We start from the raw sequence: 17,642 nt of genomic DNA, 5'->3' as shown, positions 1-17,642 counted from the left end.
AATTCATAAGAACAAATATCATTTCAGCAAGGAATAAGAAACACTACATGGTCACATGGTAATGGGTCTGCTCTCTAACATGTTATTGCTTTGATTCGAAATTGACATCCATAACCATCAGTATGAGATGTGACCACCACGGACAAGAATACACTCTTGTATTACATCAAGTTACCTTCCATTAGGAATGTAGAATGCACTGAACGACTCTGATGTAACCTTCAAAATGATGGCTTTGCTAAAGCAAATCTATATCTCAGATACCAGTCGGACATTATCAATGCAGTATTTCAGAGTTTTAATACATGCCCTAGTACGCCAATCCTATGTTGTCGTTCTCCTGTCACAGTTCATTCAAATCTCCGCCACACTAAGCCGTAAGATTTACATTGTTGAGTTTTTACGTTGGATGTTTCCAGCCGTTGGAGATGTTCTCCTCAGTGGCCCCAATTTCACATGTTGCCTCCAGGTGAAACGCTCCTTACGTCGGCTACAGCGAAGCTTCTGTGGCGTCGAGCCAGGTGGGTACGCGGCGAGAATCGATGCACTCAAAGCAATGTGCAGCGCGCGAGACCACTGTACAGTAGTCTACTGCTCTATCAGATTATTGTTTTTCTCGGTTGTATTTGTGTGTTTTGAGCATCTGATGATCAAGATTTCAGCTCATCAAAAAATGGGGAGGAGGAACAGGATATGTAGTTGGAACACGAAATTAGAGTAGCTAGGAACTTTTACACTACTCAAATAACCAATAATCAGACCACGTCAATGACTGAGGTTAGCGTGAATTTCTGTTACTACTTTTGATCACGTTTCAATAAAAAAAAGACTTCCATAATGCCAGACCAGCTCGACCCTGTAAGGTTTGAGATAAGGCAAGAGAGACCTTTTTAGATTTTGACAGTGCTTCAAGAAAATGCATAGACACCTCGACGTTCGCTATTACCTTCATGGCTGTGCGTCAAAAAAGGGGAACCACGATTCGTTCATTACAAAGAAAGCTATAACGACCTCTTTCAGTGGAAAACCAGTTTATTCTGAAACCAAGAATCACTGTCTGTCACGCGAGGTCAGCAGAATTTAAGTGATTGTCTTCTGTAGCCCTGGGCGAAAGAAAGTACTATGCTTGAGTTTTTGAGTGAAGAATGTTATAACAGCATTCCAAAAGTCTAACAAATTACTCAAAGATTGGAAATGATCACATTACACAACTAACCATGGACACTTATCTTTTCTGACTACGGAAGATTGTAAAAAAAAATAAAAAATAAAATAAAATAAAATAAATCCATTTACGGGATTTTCTCGAAGTTTTCGCTGCACAAAATTTGTTAATCATTCTCAACATTTAACAACTGAAGTATAAATAAAATATTTGTTTAAATTATTACCGCCACACAGATCTTTCTCTCCCCACTCTATTACAAGTCTTCCGTGCACGGGAGTCAAGACAACTTCCTAATGTATTTACAATAAGCCAGTCAATAAGTGATGCAACACATTTTATATCTGGACCAATTTCGGTTGAAAAAATGCGGAATCCGTTGTGGGGCATCGTGGACTATTCCCGCTTCATACCCTATAGTTTCATGAAGTTCGGAACGTGGGTGGCGTTATACATAGTTTTGAATATGGAGTCTGTAACGAAGGTACGTTCCAAGTAGAGCTCTGTCACTGAGTTTCTTTTGGTGGAAAAGCAGAGCTTCACAGATATTCATAGGCGCTTGCAGAATGTCTCCCACTGGACAAAAACACGTTGAGTCGTTTGTCGAGGCATCTGTCACCATCGCAAAAAGGTCGCACAAATCTATTTAATCTCTAGTTTGCCGGTCGGCCGCACATAGACCCCTGCAGTGTTGGAATATGCAGGCGCTGTCCGTCGAGGTGACCTACTGATCACAGAAGACACCGCTTCTCAACTGTACGTCAGTGTTGGCAGTCGTCCACCATTTGAGGTACTCAGAGCTGTGTGCCCACCGAGTTCCTCGTCTTCCGACTTCCGTCTGTTCCGTCCAATGAAGGATGCATTCCGCTGAAAGCAGTAAGTGGATGATGACGCGGTTCTTGATGCAACAAAACATTGGCTCCGACGTCAGCCAGTAGAATGGTAGCACGGAGATTATGTTGAAAAATTGGGTTTTGTAGTCAAAGGAGTGGAGAATAATGTGGCATATTGGAATCCTGAATAAAACAAAGTACTTTCAGAAAAAAAGTGTTGCATTGCTTACTGAACGCCCCTTGTACATGAAAAGAGTTTTTGTACACTTTCATACGCCTTGTTATTCCGTTCTCGACATATCTAGTTAAATTTATCCATTCGAATAACGAAGTTCTCCAAATATCTCTCATCTAGTCTATTTAATGTGTAATGGATCCATAATGGATCTTTCTTTCTTATGATCCAATTTTTTGAGCCAAGCGTAAATACTTTTCAAAAATAAAGCATTTTACAGATCCCTTTAATCAATAAATGATTCCAAACACTTTTTTAAGCCTCAGATATCTAAGATGTAAATATGCAGACTGAAGCGACGAATGAAAATTTGTACCACGGCCGGGTTAAGGCGTGATGAATTGAGGAGGGCGACTTGCTAGGGTAGCCCGTACAGTTGTGCAAAGGCACAGTGGCAGGGTGGGATAGTGGTCAGATCACTGCCAAGTGAACACGAGACTGCGTTCGAATCCCAGGCTTCGTACTAATTTTCATTTGTCCTTTCTTGGTTTATTTCCGTCTTTGTACTATTCCAAGTCGTCAGTGCGGATACCGATAGATACATAGCGGTACTGCTTCAAATGTTTGGTGTTTTCTTTCGGTATAACTCAGTCTCAGAAGTCGACTATTAGAAACGCTTTGCGCTTTCTTGGAAATATAATGTCGAAGACCTTGTGCTGAAACTGAATGCTGCCATCTTCACTACAAAAATGACTTTCTCTGTCTCTGATAGTGAAATATTTCGTACGGCGTTACATTTTGAGGATGTTCAGTGGTCTTACCATGAGTATTCTTTGCTCAGAAATGGTCATTTAGACTTATCTGCGGTGTCAGTTTTCGAACTTCCTGTTAGGCCGTTGGTCAGGTATCTCGGAATTCGAATTCTACCATCTCTTAATATACAATATATTCCCTCATGGGACGTGTTGTTGACGATACTGACTTACCTCATTCAGTGAACACTAGACGGAAAAAACGATCTGCATTTAAGGGGACCTGAACGTGAACGAGCTGCATTTTTATACCTCGCTCTTAGTGAACATTACTCTTGATCTAAAATGTGGAGGAAGTTGTGGCTTTTTACCAATAATGAATGACATTAACTCAAGCTGTTATTGAAATATCTGTTACAGTATTTTGCCTAATAGATGCTTTTATAATACACGTTCCCATTCTGGTACCATTTTCTGGTCCATCATCAGTCTAATAGCATTCAAAATGAGGTAGGCGGCTGTCAACATACATAGGAACACAATATGCCTCTCGTTTTGTAGTTTGGAGTGTATCTGAGGAAATAGAAAAACCCTTATTATACCACATTACTATTTTGTCTAAAAATACCGCTAAAATTGTATACAGAATGACAAAAACAGAACATTTCTGCGTTGTATTAGGCATAATACAAAGATATTATCCCATTCTTCACTTGAGAGAAATTTGGTGAACATGGATAAATCCATTGTGAAGTTATATGTACCTAATGCTCTGAAAATGTAGTTTCGAGAAAATGAGAAAAGAATGTTCACAGTGTTTTTGACTCACCGTATGCCTCTTTAAGAACATTCCAGCAGCATAATCTTGCTGGTCGACTGCTTCATTATCCTTTGTAGACTTCTTCAGGAGCCTTTTCCTTACTCTGGACTCTTTAGTGGTGGCTTCCACAGCCATTTCAGCTTCAACTAGTCGCTGACGATCTATGGCAGTCAGAGCAGCTATCATATTATTTCCTGGCTGGATGCCTAATTTGTCCCTTACTTTTGTCCTGCTGATTACACCATCATTGAAACAGATGACAGCATCCATCACGCCCATTTTTAGTACTGTCCATCCAACAAACACTGTTTTTGGTACTCGTTGCCACACGCAGCTGTTGAAACTGTCTTTAGGGTTTTGTGTACGGCCAGGTAGACATTTGCGAAGTAATTTTGTATCTGCAAGGTCCCTGTATATTCGCTTTATTGTTTCGTGACTGTGGCAGGGAAGAAATGTTTATGGTGATATTCCTTGCCTGTCGCATAGGCGTGGCTGGTTTGCAGACACTTGTTCAAAGAGCTTTTAAGACCAAATCAACAACTGAAAAGTGGATAAAAAAATACATTATTTGAAACGGGATAAAATTGTCTTTCAGATGGTGACAAAAAAATGTTTTCGAAAATTTCAGTCATTTTACGTCCAGGTCCCCTTAAGCGTTGTACACAAAGATGTGCAATATCCATAGGTTTCGTTTTCAAGAGACTTCCAGGAGAAAAGAAAAAAAATGAGGGATAAACCCAAAGTATTCCAATATAATTTTAAAGGTTTAATTGTGGCAAACTCCTATTTTGTACAGGAGATCCTCGGAATAGTTGAGAACTTTCCTCTGTGATGTTAATAAGTTTTTTGTTTCTTAGTTTAGGTCGTTTATTTTGTTTATTTATTTAGCTCGCTTTCTTGTCTGTGTTTCAACACAGCTCAGAACTGGATGACAATGCCATATTAACTCGCTTTTTTGTCCAGTGTTTGGTGGAGGGCACTTTGTGTATTAATTTTGTGCTATTTCCCCCTTTCCCTGTTCCAGTCACGACTGTTACGCGGCAAGAACGATTGCTGGTAAGCCTCCATTTGAAATCGATTCTCTAATTTTTACCCTTACAATCTTTACGCGAGATATACGTAGAAGGAACTAATATGTTGGTTGACTCAATAAATAATCGTAAGGAGTGTAGAGACTAATTGTCGTTCAGAATAATCACACTACAGTTCTTATTTGCAGAGTAATAAAATTATTAGTTAATTAGTTGAGCTATTGACGCATCAGTTGTTTATTGTATGAGCACATGCTTTTTGTTTTAAATTATCGAAGTACTGCCATAGCTACTAAAAATTCAGAAGCACTTAATAAAGTCATTCTTATTCCTCTTGTCAGTAATGGAATGTTTTGAAGGTACACTTTCAGTATACTGTCCTTCCTATTTCAACCGGCAAGTTTTTGTTTGTTTAATGTTCAGGAGAAAGAAAACTGGCATTCTACGGATCGGAGCGTGGAATGTCAGATCCCTTAATCGGGCAGGTAGGTTAGAAAATTTAAAAAGGGAAATGGATAGGTTAAAGTTAGATATAGTGGGAATTAGTGAGGTTCGGTGGCAGGAGGAACAAGACTTCTGGTCAGGTGACTACAGGGTTATAAACACAAAATCAAATAGGGGTAATGCAGGAGTAGGTTTAATAATGAATAGGAAAATAGGAATGCGGGTAAGCTACTACAAACAGCATAGTGAACGCATTATTGTGGCCAAGATAGATACGAAGCCCACACCTACTACAGTAGTACAAGTTTATATGCCAACTAGCTCTGCAGATGATGAAGAAATTGAAGAAATGTATGATGAAATAAAAGAAATTATTCAGATAGTGAAGGGAGACGAAAATTTAATAGTAATGGGTGACTGGAATTCGAGTGTAGGAAAAGGGAGAGAAGGAAACATAGTAGGTGAATATGGATTGGGGCTAAGAAATGAAAGAGGAAGCCGCCTAGTAGAATTTTGCACAGAGCACAACTTAATCATAGCTAACACTTGGTTTAAGAATCATGAAAGAAGGTTGTATACGTGGAAGAATCCTGGAGATACTAAAAGGTATCAGATAGATTATATAATGGTAAGACAGAGATTTAGGAACCAGGTTTTAAGTTGTAAGACATTTCCAGGGGCAGATGTGGACTCTGACCACAATCTATTGGTTATGACCTGTAGATTAAAACTGAAGAAACTGCAAAAATGTGAGAAATTAAGGAGATGGGACCTGGATAAACTGAAAGAACCAGAGGTTGTACAGAGTTTCAGAGAGAGCATAAGGGAACAATTGACAGGAATAGGGGAAAGAAATACAGTAGAAGAAGAATGGGTAGCTCTGAGGGATGTAGTAGTGAAGGCAGCAGAGGATAAAGTAGGTAAAAAGACGAGGGCTGCTAGAAATCCTTGGGTAACAGAAGAAATATTGAATTTAATTGATGAAAGGAGAAAATATAAAAATGCAGTAAATGAAGCAGGCAAAAAGGAATACAAACGTCTCAAAAATGAGATCGACAGGAAGTGCAAAATGGCTAAACAGGGATGGCTAGAGGACAAATGTAAGGATGTAGAAGCTTATCTCACTAGGGGTAAGATAGATACTGCCTACAGGAAAATTAAAGAGACCTTTGGAGAGAGGAGAACCACGTGTATGAATATCAAGAGCTCAGATGGCAACCCAGTTCTAAGCAAAGAAGGGAAGGCAGAAAGGTGGAAGGTGTATATAGAAGGCTTATACAAGGGCGATGTACTTGAGGACAATATTATGGAAATAGAAGAGGATGTAGATGAAGACGAAATGGGAGATACGATACTGCGTGAAGAGTTTGACAGAGCACTGAAAGACCTGAGTCGAAACAAGGCCCCCGGAGTAGACAACATTCCATTAGAACTACTGACGGCCTTGGGACAACCAGTCCTGAGAAAACTCTACCAGCTGGTGAGCAAGATGTATGAGACAGGCGAAATACCCTCAGACTTCAAGAAGAATATAATAATTCCAATCCCAAAGAAAGCAGGTGCTGACAGATGTGAAAATTACCGAACTATCAGTTTAATAAGCCACAGCTGCAAAATACTAACGCGAATTCTTTACAGACGAATGGAAAAACTGGTAGATGCAGACCTCGGGGAGGATCAGTTTGGATTCCGTCGAAATGTTGGAACACGTGAGGCAATACTGACCTTACGACTTATCTTAGAAGAAAGATTAAGAAAAGGCAAACCTACGTTTCTATCATTTGTAGACTTAGAGAAAGCTTTTGACAATGTTGACTGGAATACTCTTTTTCAAATTCTAAAGGTGGCAGGGGTAAAATACAGGGAGCGAAAGGCTATTTACAATTTGTACAGAAACCAGATGGCAGTCATAAAAGTCGAGGGGCATGAAAGGGAAGCAGTGGTTGGGAAAGGAGTGAGACAGGGTTGTAGCCTCTCCCCGATGTTATTCAATCTGTATATTGAGCAAGCAGTAAAGGAAACAAAAGAAAAATTTGGAGTAGGTATTAAAATTCATGGAGACGAAGTAAAAACACTGAGGTTCGCCGATGACATTGTAATTCTGTCAGAGACGGCAAAGGACTTGGAAGAGCAGTTGAACGGAATGGACAGTGTCTTGAAAGGAGGATATAAGATGAACATCAACAAAAGCAAAACGAGGATAATGGAATGTAGTCAAATTTAATCGGGTGATGCTGAGGGAATTAGATTAGGAAATGAGACACTTCAAGTAGTAAAGGAGTTTTGCTATTTAGGAAGTAAAATAACTGATGATGGTCGAAGTAGAGAGGATATAAAATGTAGACTGGCAATGGCAAGGAAAGCGTTTCTGAAGAAGAGAAATTTGTTAACATCGAATATAGATTTATGTATCAGGAAGTGGTTTCTGAAAGTATTTGTTTGGAGTGTAGTCATGTATGGAAGTGAAACATGGACAATAACTAGTTTAGACAAGAAGAGAATAGAAGCTTTCGAAATGTGGTGCTACAGAAGAATACTGAAGATAAGGTGGATAGATCACGTAACTAATGAGGAGGTATTGAATAGGATTGGGGAGAAGAGAAGTTTGTGGCACAACTTGACTAGAAGAAGGGATCGGTTGGTAGGACATGTTTTGAGGCATCAAGGGATCACAAATTTAGCGTTGGAGGGCAGCGTGGAGGGTAAAAATCGTAGAGGGAGACCGAGAGATAAGTACACTAAGCAGATTCAGAAGGATGTAGGTTGCAGTAGGTACTGGGAGATGAAGCAGCTTGCACAGGATAGAGTAGCATGGAGAGCTGCATCAAACCAGTCTCAGGACTGAAGACAACAACAACAACAATGTTCAACGATGCAGGCAAAATAACATTTGAGGGGACTGAAACAGAAATTCTGATTTAGACTTCAAAAAATGGTTGAAATGGCTCTGAGCACTATGGGACTTAACATCTGAGATCATCAGTCCCCTAGAACTTAGAACTACTTAAACCTAACCAACCTAAGGACATCACACACATCCATGCCCGAGGCAAGATTCGAACCTGCGTCGTAGCGGTTGCGCGGTTCCATACTGAAGCGCCTAGAACCGCTCGGCCACTTCAGCCGGCGATTGAGACTTCATCAAAGATTAAACATGTGGAAAAAGGTAGCAGAATGGAGATTTAAAACGCGGTGAACGCAACAGGGGAAGACGCAATAGCAGAAAAGTGATCCTGTTTACATTCGATCACCGAAATATGGTTTAAGTTAGAAGTTAATTGCAGGTGAAGGAAGCTTACCTTAACGAATGGGCTCTAACGGAACTGGTTTGGAATTGTTAAACAAATAAAGCGGTCCATGAAAGTGAAACGCGGACTTTGACTAAGGAATGGAGGAAGAAAGTAAATGTATCTGAAATACGGATAGAAACGGGATAAAAAAATCAGGGCTGCAGCAAAAATTTGAATGTGCAAGGAAATAAGCATTCCCCTTTATCAGAGGAACTATCCTGGCATTCACTATAATCGATTTAGAGAAACCACATGGGAAACCTAAGGCGTAAGTTATTGGGTGGCGAATGGAACCACACTCACTACGAACACGAATCCGGAAAACTGATACCGGAACAGTGGACCACTTCTTGAGGGATGAGGTACGGAATCCAGATTTAGTTAAATTGGCAAACGAAGGAGCAGAGGAGGATAACAACGTGTAAAGCAGATTATGAAGAATATTGGGTATAGTGGGTGTTAGGAAATGAAAGAAAGAGAAGAAAGACTGATAAAACTGTCAGTATAAAAGATCTGAGGTCTACTGATCTATTTTTGTGTGAGCTGAATCATAAAACAACTCCTAAAGCAACAAAACGAAACATTAAAAATGAATGTACTAAAATATTTGTTTCAAAGCTCTTTTTATTTTACATATTTTTATTCACTGCACTGAAGATATTATTAAACCAAAAGGTCGTAAAGAGTAGAATTAAAGAGCTGAACACCCATATATTTGCTATCTTTCCTTTGATTAATGTAATAAGATATTAATGACTGCTGTTTGAAAATACAATGCACTGTGCTTCTGCAGCTGCACAATATCTGTACTGTTTATGTCGTTTTTCATGTTCATGTGACATATAAAGATAAAAATATTTATGACTAAACTCTGGGTTCTTTCTGCTGGAACATAATGTAAGTACGGTACCTTTGTTATTGTTTAGTATTTGTAATTCTAATGAAACTAAAAACAGACAACTGTCTGCATCCAGAAAACAAAAATGTAACACAATCCGCTTATCCACCAAAAGGGGAGTGACTAACAGAGATATTTGTTTTAATTTACCTCTAGTCGACTATGATCAACTGAGTTTAGCACTGGAATCGAGAGTCAATGGAATATACTTTGCTGAGCTCGATGGACAGTGATAAATAAGAAAATGTCATATTTTTAAAGGAATGTCCGAGAAGCTTTCACGTTTGAAATAAGAAAATGTAATCATTAGTTACTGGCAAATTACAATTTCTCGTGATAGTGCAACGAGAAAGAATATATGTGTGTACCGCAAACAGTGATTTACCTGAGGATATAAATGCTTTACGATATCGTGTATTGGAAAGTGAGAAAAACGGTGTTATACGCAGTAACTGTAGAATTAAGAAACAATTGAGGAAACCAAGGAGAAATTTGGGAAGGGAATTAAAATTCGAAGAGGAGATTTAAAACTTTGAAGTTTATCAATGGCATGATTGTGGCAGAGGCGGCCAAGGACTTAGAAGATCGGTTGAACGTAATGAATAGTGTCTTGGAAATAAGTTATAAAATGAACATCATCATACGTAAAAAAAATGGAATGTCGTTGAATTAAATACGGTGGGAATAGGATTGGGAAACTAGACATTAAGAACAGTAGATGAGTTCTGATGTTTGAGCAGCAAATTAAGTGACCATGGCTGAAGTACAGGAAGTACAAAATGCAGACCGGCGGTGGTTAGAAAAGAGTTTCTGAAAAAAGACAATTTGTTAACATAGAATACAAAGTCAAGCGTTAGGAAGACTTTTCCACAATTATTAGTCTGGTGTGCAGTTAAGTACAAATGTATTAGACAGATTGACTGAAAGAAGGGAGTGGTTGATTGCACATACCCTGAGGCGTCAAGGAATCGTAACATTGGTGATGGAGGGAAGTTTGTGTGTGTGTGTGGCGGGGGGGGGGGGGGGGGGGGGAGGGGGAAGAAGGAAGTTGTAGAAGAGGTCTAGGTCTGAGCACAGTAAGCAGGTTCAAAAAGCGATAAATTGCAGTAGTCATACAGACATGAAGAGGCTCGCACAGGATAGGCTAGTAGGAGAGTTGCATTAAACCAGTCTTTGGACTGAAGAACACAACAACAACAACTAAACTGGTTGCTGACGAAAATACGTATGATATAATTTTAGCATAAGAATTACGTTAAAACGGCAGAGACAAAAACGATTGGCAGTCATTCACTATAGCAACGCAGCTGTAGCAGTGCGGCTATACAACCGCAATACACGTGTTTTGTTGACGTGCAATGCCGTTCAGAATAATTACGATTGTATACGAGGCCGCTGTGGTCTGCAGCCCACCTCACGCTGCGGTCGCGTCGTATATTAAACGCAGCGAGCCGTGAACGGATTAGCAGGTTATTCCACTCGACGGCTGCGAGCTCTCGTCAACATCCCCATGTTGCAGCTTTCTCACCGGTTCGGATCAGCTGGTTTTCCTTCTTCGATCTAGCGCTCTGTTACTTCTGTTGCGAAAACTGCCTCTACTGTTTACAAAATAAACATCCTTCTCCGTCAGTGCATGTCTGAATCGCAAACAGACGAAATAAGTTACTCCAGAAATGTCGAAATATTAGTGTCACATAAAAAATCATAGGCAAAAGGCCGCTCTATAGAAGTAGCTATTAGTCATCTGCTCTAAACGTTTTAATTATTGGTGTTAAGCCGAAAAGCATTAGAGTGAGCATCATTCCGGAGCGTTCGTCCACAAGCCAGCTCAATTCAAGTTGCACAAGGTGCGCGACATTGCCTCAGTAAGCAGCACTGGGCTACTAAAAGTAATACTACGTCGTTAATTTAATGTTCCCATCCTGCCAGTAAACCGCCATAGGACGGACGTAAATTCTGATTTGGGTGCTCAGCGGACCCGGCTACAACACCCTGTCATTGGCAGACAAAAGGTGGTTCAAATGGCTCTAAGCACTAAGGACTTAACATTTGAGGTCATCAGTCCCCTAAACTTAGAACTACTTAAACCTAACTAACCTAAAGACATCACACACATCCATGCCCGAGGCAGTATTCGAACCTGTGACCGTAGTAGCCGCATTGTTCCGGACTGAAGCGCCTAGAACCGCTTGACCACAGCAGCCGGCTCCTTGGCAGACACACACAAAAATTCTCTAGTATACGAACTAGACGAACTCACCAGGTTGTCAACCAAGTGGAGTGCATCGGACAAATCGTTGGCATAGCATGGAGTATCACGAACGTCTCAAAAGGCGACCCACGCTAATAAAAGAACAGGACGGTGACGTCGCACATCGTAGCACAAAGTCAAGAAGATCGGTCAGATGTGGCTCACGAAATGTTCCCGAAAATATGCCATGACAACCACTACTCCTAATCCTGTAGAAAGAACTGGTCCTCTAGAAGTGTTTAAGAAGTGCAGAGTCATGGACAAGGGGACATTCAAGATTTTCGTTCAGAGAAAGGACAATAATTTTAGGGAACTTCACCCTATTATCATTGGGAGACTCAATTACGGCTCATAGTCGAAATTCAAGGACGATACTATTAACATTTGTAGTGCTGCAAGGAACAAGATTGGAACCCACTCCCAGACTTAAAAACTGAAGCACTCAGAAGAGGGATTTCAGTGTTAACTTCGTATACGTACACACCATCGGTGATTAGATGTGCAATTCTCTGTGATAGATACGACGGCCACCAGAATGGATTGGTGTTGTTAGTGTTTAGTATTATTACCAGGTCTGGTAGGGTACATGAGTGGTGTGAACAGCGTCAGATGTTGAGCACTTTGAAGAACACGAATGTGGCGCCTTACTCGTATGGGACAGCGTTATCAGCGCTTTCCAGTGTTTGAAAGGGATTTCGTCGAAAGTCTAGACTTGGACATCAGGTTGAATCCTGCAGTATCAAAATTTGTGGGCATTCGGATTTGAAAGTGGCCTGGTGTTGAATAGTAAAGGAACATGAGAGTAGGCTTACTTATCTCCAAGGTCCCGGATGACCACGTCTGATCACCACAAGACAGGATTGCCGTATTGTACACCTAGCACATCGTAACCTCTATACACCTACGCCCGCCATCCTATAACAAGTAATGGATTACACGGAACATCCTGTGTCATCTGCCACCACTGGTCAGAGATTAGCAGCAGGCGCCCTGGGAAATTATCGTCCCATGCATGTGCTGTCCTTGACGCCACAACACGCACGGTTGCATCTAGAACTGTGCTGTGGACGTGAAGCATGGACTGATGGTGAATGACGTTGCATTGTATTCAGAGAGGAAACGCTATTCTGCACTACTCCAAATACCCAAATAACCGTCGTCGGTGGGTATGGCTGCAACTTTGGCAGATTTCCCATTCTTCCAATATTGCGAGACACAAAGACCTTACTCCTGGCGTCATGGTGTAGAAGCCATCAGGTATGATTTGAGGCCACGGCTGGTAGTGAGTGAGGTAACACTGGCAGCACAACGGTACTTCAAGGACATACTGCCTCCTAATGTGTTACCTATTATGAGACAGTATCGGGATGGCATTTTCCAGCAGGACAATGCTCCTCCACACTTGATGTTTTGTCGCGACGAAGCGTCAATGTGTTCCGAGGTATTCCTGTGGCCAGAAAAATCCCCACATCTGTCCCCAATAGGACATATGTGGACCAGCTAGGACGTTAGCTGATCCTGTGCCATTATCTTGGATATAACGGACGAATTAACGACTGACCTAAGCCAGCCAGCTTGCCTCAGGAGAGAATGCAACGGCGTCATGGCAACCTCCCCGAACGAATCAGTGCATTGTTGCGAATGATAGAAAATAGAGTTAAAACTCAAGTGAGATGTAGGGTTGGAAATTCTTGTTACCCGCTAGGCGGACGTGACCAGGCGTGGCTTATGTGTAACGTTGACTCTGCTAATAAGAGCGGACTATGCCGCATCACGAGGCTCGAGAGCCGTCGCAAGACGCCACCCTTGGACAGCGGCGTACGGCCTGTTCGTCACGTAGGCCTCACGTGCTACCGCGTGACACATACGCAATGCTCAAGAGTACTGGAAACTTCTAGAACAAGTGGTGCCGGGTGCATTACCGCTATAAAAAGGCTAGACGGCATATTGTTGAGACAGTGATAGGAGTGATGGCAGTGATGGAGCAGCAGCTCGGTCGGTCACATATTATTTAGCTGGAGTTATGATGCTGTGAGATCGCAGCGCAGTGCTGCGTAACTACGAGGAGACTTAGACTTGTTTCCATGTAGTCCACACTTAGTCCGGCTCGTCCGCCTCTGCTACATTGGGACTTAAAGTCGGGGAACTATGAGAAGTTACACTACAAAGAAGGCAGCTAGTCAACTTTTTGTATAGACTTGTTTATAAAACGGATGTGCCAGGGGTGCTTCCAGTGTATTTATCCTCATGCACTGATTCATGATTGCATCCAGCGTACCCTGGGATCCCAGCCGAGTTCCGCATTCTAACTCACCCTACAGCCTTCTTTTCAGTGGAGCTGGTGCAGCGACCACGAGACCTCCTATCAAGTAAGTTTTTTTGACACGTGTTCTTGCAGCTCTTCTACTCCGTCTCAGGACTCGTCAGTGGGACACGACAGCATGCAACGTCATATTGATATGTGGGCTCAAGCTGCCAAGTTCTTTGTGAATGTGACTCGAGTTTGTAATCACTGAATTAACATTACACACCCCCATTTAGTTTCATCTTCTCCTGCTGGATAATCCAATTTTTTGTTAGGCGGTGTAGAACTGAAATCAGCCTCTAGTGCCAACATGTCAGTGCATACAAGTAAAATGTTTGGATGCCTAATTTCTGATCATATAGTTCATAGTTATGGGCCATCGGCAGAGACGATAACAAAATAACCGTTGACGAAATAAGGAAGGTTGTACCATTGGATGTGCCTCTCGTCAGCAAAGGTCGCGCTGAATAACAAAACCTTCTTTTATTGAACTTTAAATGTGTCTGCATTACTTATGGGATGGAATTCCAGGTGTCATTACTTATACCCTCTGGAAGACAGTAACTTAACTGACTTCACTTCCGACAAATCACCAACCGTACGAGAGTCAAAAAAGTGTTTTGAGTGTGGTGGATTTTGTGACATTCAAGCTTGTGCAGCACTTTAAATTAAATGTGCAGAGCAATGGCTAGCAATTCACCACAGACTTATCATGGTTATAGTAACACGGAAGGAAAGTAGTTGAGGAGCTGAGCGTATTTCATTAAATTTCATTACAGGAAAGTCGAACTTAAGAAGATTTATGCTCACACGTTAAGGCAGTCCCAGGTGATCTATTTTATTTACCCAATCCGATCATAAAAATCAGCTGTTGGGCCGGACAGAGGAAGTCAAGAACAGTTCCCTACTGTGCAGTCACCGCAGCCTTCATTCACGACCGCTGCATTAGACGACGGGAGCACAGCTTTGTAAACTGACGTATACGGCACCGGGTATTTCCGCAAAAATTCAGAGACTACCAACGGTATTCTCAGTACTTATGTCGACCGGATTGTCTCCTTCCGATTATCTAAAACCCATATTCGCCAGATCAGAAGGATATGTCACGGCCTACCACACAAATTGTCTACCAAGTTTGGCACATATTAGACTCAGTGCTCTCACTCTTGTAACACACTGTACCTCACTGACGTCATATGCAAGTTTGTTTTAGCATTAATATATCAGTCTGACTAAAGCCAGCTAATTCTTATTACATCCGTATTTCCAAATCTTCATTGTTGTTGTTGTTGTCTTCAGTCCTGAGACTGGTTTGATGCAGCTCTCCATGCTACTCTATCCTGTGCAAGCTGCTTCATCTCCCAGTACCTACTACAACCTACATCCTTCTGAATCTGCTTAGTGTACTCATCTCTCGGTCTCCCTCTACGATTTTTACCCTCCACACTGCCCTCCAATGCTAAATTTGTGATCCCTTGATGCCTCAAAACATGTCCTACCAACCGATCCCTTCTTCTAGTCAAGTTGTGCCACAAACTTCTCTTCTCCCCAATCCTATTCAATACCTCCTCATTAGTTACGTGATCTATCCACCTTATCTTCAGTATTCTTCTGTAGCACCACATTTCGAAAGCTTCTATTCTCTTCTTGTCCAAACTAGTTATCGTCCATGTTTCACTTCCATACATGGCTACACTCCAAACAAATATTTTCAGAAATGACTTCCTGACACTTAAATCTATATTCGATGTTAACAAATTTCTCTTCTTCAGAAACGCTTTCCTTGCCATTGCCAGTCTACATTTTATATCCTCTCTACTTCGACCATCATCAGTTATTTTACTTCCTAAATAGCAAAACTCCTTTACTACTTTAAGTGTCTCATTTCCTAATCTAATTCCCTCAGCATCACCCGATTTAATTTGACTACATTCCATTATCCTCGTTTTGCTTTTGTTGATGTTCATCTTATATCCTCCTTTCAAGACACTGTCCATTCCGTTCAACTGCTCTTCCAAGTCCTTTGCCGTCTCTGACAGAATTACAATGTCATCGGCGAACCTCAAAGTTTTTACTTCGTCTCCATGAATTTTAATACCTACTCCGAATTTTTCTTTTGTATCCTTTACTGCTTGCTCAATATACAGATTGAATAACATCGGGGAGAGGCTACAACCCTGTCTCACTCCTTTCCCAACCACTGCTTCCCTTTCATGCCCCTCGACTCTTATGACTGCCATCTGGTTTCTGTACAAATTGTAAATAGCCTTTTGTTCCCTGTATTTTACCCCTGCCACCTTTAGAATTTGAAAAAGAGTATTCCAGTCAACATTGTCAAAAGCTTTCTCTAAGTCTACAAATGCTAGAAACGTAGGTTTGCCTTTTCTTAATCTTTCTTCTAAGATAAGTCGTAAGGTCAGTATTGCCTCACGTGTTCCAACATTTCGACGGAATCCAAACTGATCCTCCCCGAGTTCCGCATCTACCAGTTTTTCCATTCGTCTGTAAAGAATTCGCGTTAGTATTTTGCAGCTGTGACTTATTAAACTGATAGTTCGGTAATTTTCACATTTGTCAGCACCTGCTTTCTTTGGGATTGGAATTATTATATTCTTCTTGAAGTCTGAGGGTATTTCGCCTGTTTCATACATCTTGCTCACCAGCTGGTAGAGTTTTGTCATGGCTGGCTCTCCCAAGGCCGTCAGTAGTTCTAATGGAATGTTGTCTACTCCGGGGTCCTTGTTTCGACTCAGGTCTTTCAGTGCTCTGTCAAACTCTTCACAAATCCTTCAATGGACCGCATGAATCATGGGGTCTAACAAAGAAAGGCCACTCCTTCTGATGCATACCATTAGTCCATAATTGATTTCCGCGTTTGAAAAGACATGTTGAAACCGAATTACCCGACATAATTCTATAAGGTCATGTTGATCAGAACGATGATACCACTGTATTCATCTACGGAACTAAAGCAAATTGCCAATTAACGGTATTGCGTTTGTATCACTTTTTTCCCTATAATTTATTTATTCCAGGAGCATTTTAGAAGGATCCATCTGCTAAATACCTACGTCAGAAAGTTACCTCTCAGACACAACCAAATTATTTAATTTGAAGCGACGTTAACACTCATGCTACAGTACGTAGTCTACGGACACAGCATTGCGGTGCGGCTATCAGTTAATATAAGAGGAGAATCTCGTGTTGCTAAATGCCATTTCGCCCATGGACAGATTCATCCTCGACTGGTCTCCCTACCCCACTTTGATTGGGAAGTCTTGAAAGAACTCATGGGGACGGATCATTGTATTACACTCATACTCATAAATTTAGGATAATGCTGACACATGGTAAAACAACGCTCTGGTGGGCGGTTTGCGGGTTTAAATCACCTCGGGGTATGACCGTACGGTGCAATTGACCTGCGGTCATCGCACGGTGGCACTGGCAGAAGTCCACATACGCAGAGGTGTGTTGGTGTATGTCAGAGTACGGTGCAGCGAGTAAGTGTGCAGACGTTTTCAGACGTGCTAATGGTGACTGTGTGTTGAAAATGGCTCCAAGAACACATATTGATAACCTTATGAGGCGTAAAATACGAGGTCGACTGGAGGCTGGTCAAACACAGCAGGTCGTAGGACGGGCCTCCGTGTGCCACAAAGTGTGATATCAAAATTA

Source organism: Schistocerca gregaria, chromosome 4 (assembly GCF_023897955.1).
Source record: "Schistocerca gregaria isolate iqSchGreg1 chromosome 4, iqSchGreg1.2, whole genome shotgun sequence".
Lineage (NCBI taxonomy): Eukaryota > Metazoa > Arthropoda > Insecta > Orthoptera > Acrididae > Schistocerca > Schistocerca gregaria.
Note: the sequence above shows the minus strand (reverse complement) of the source record.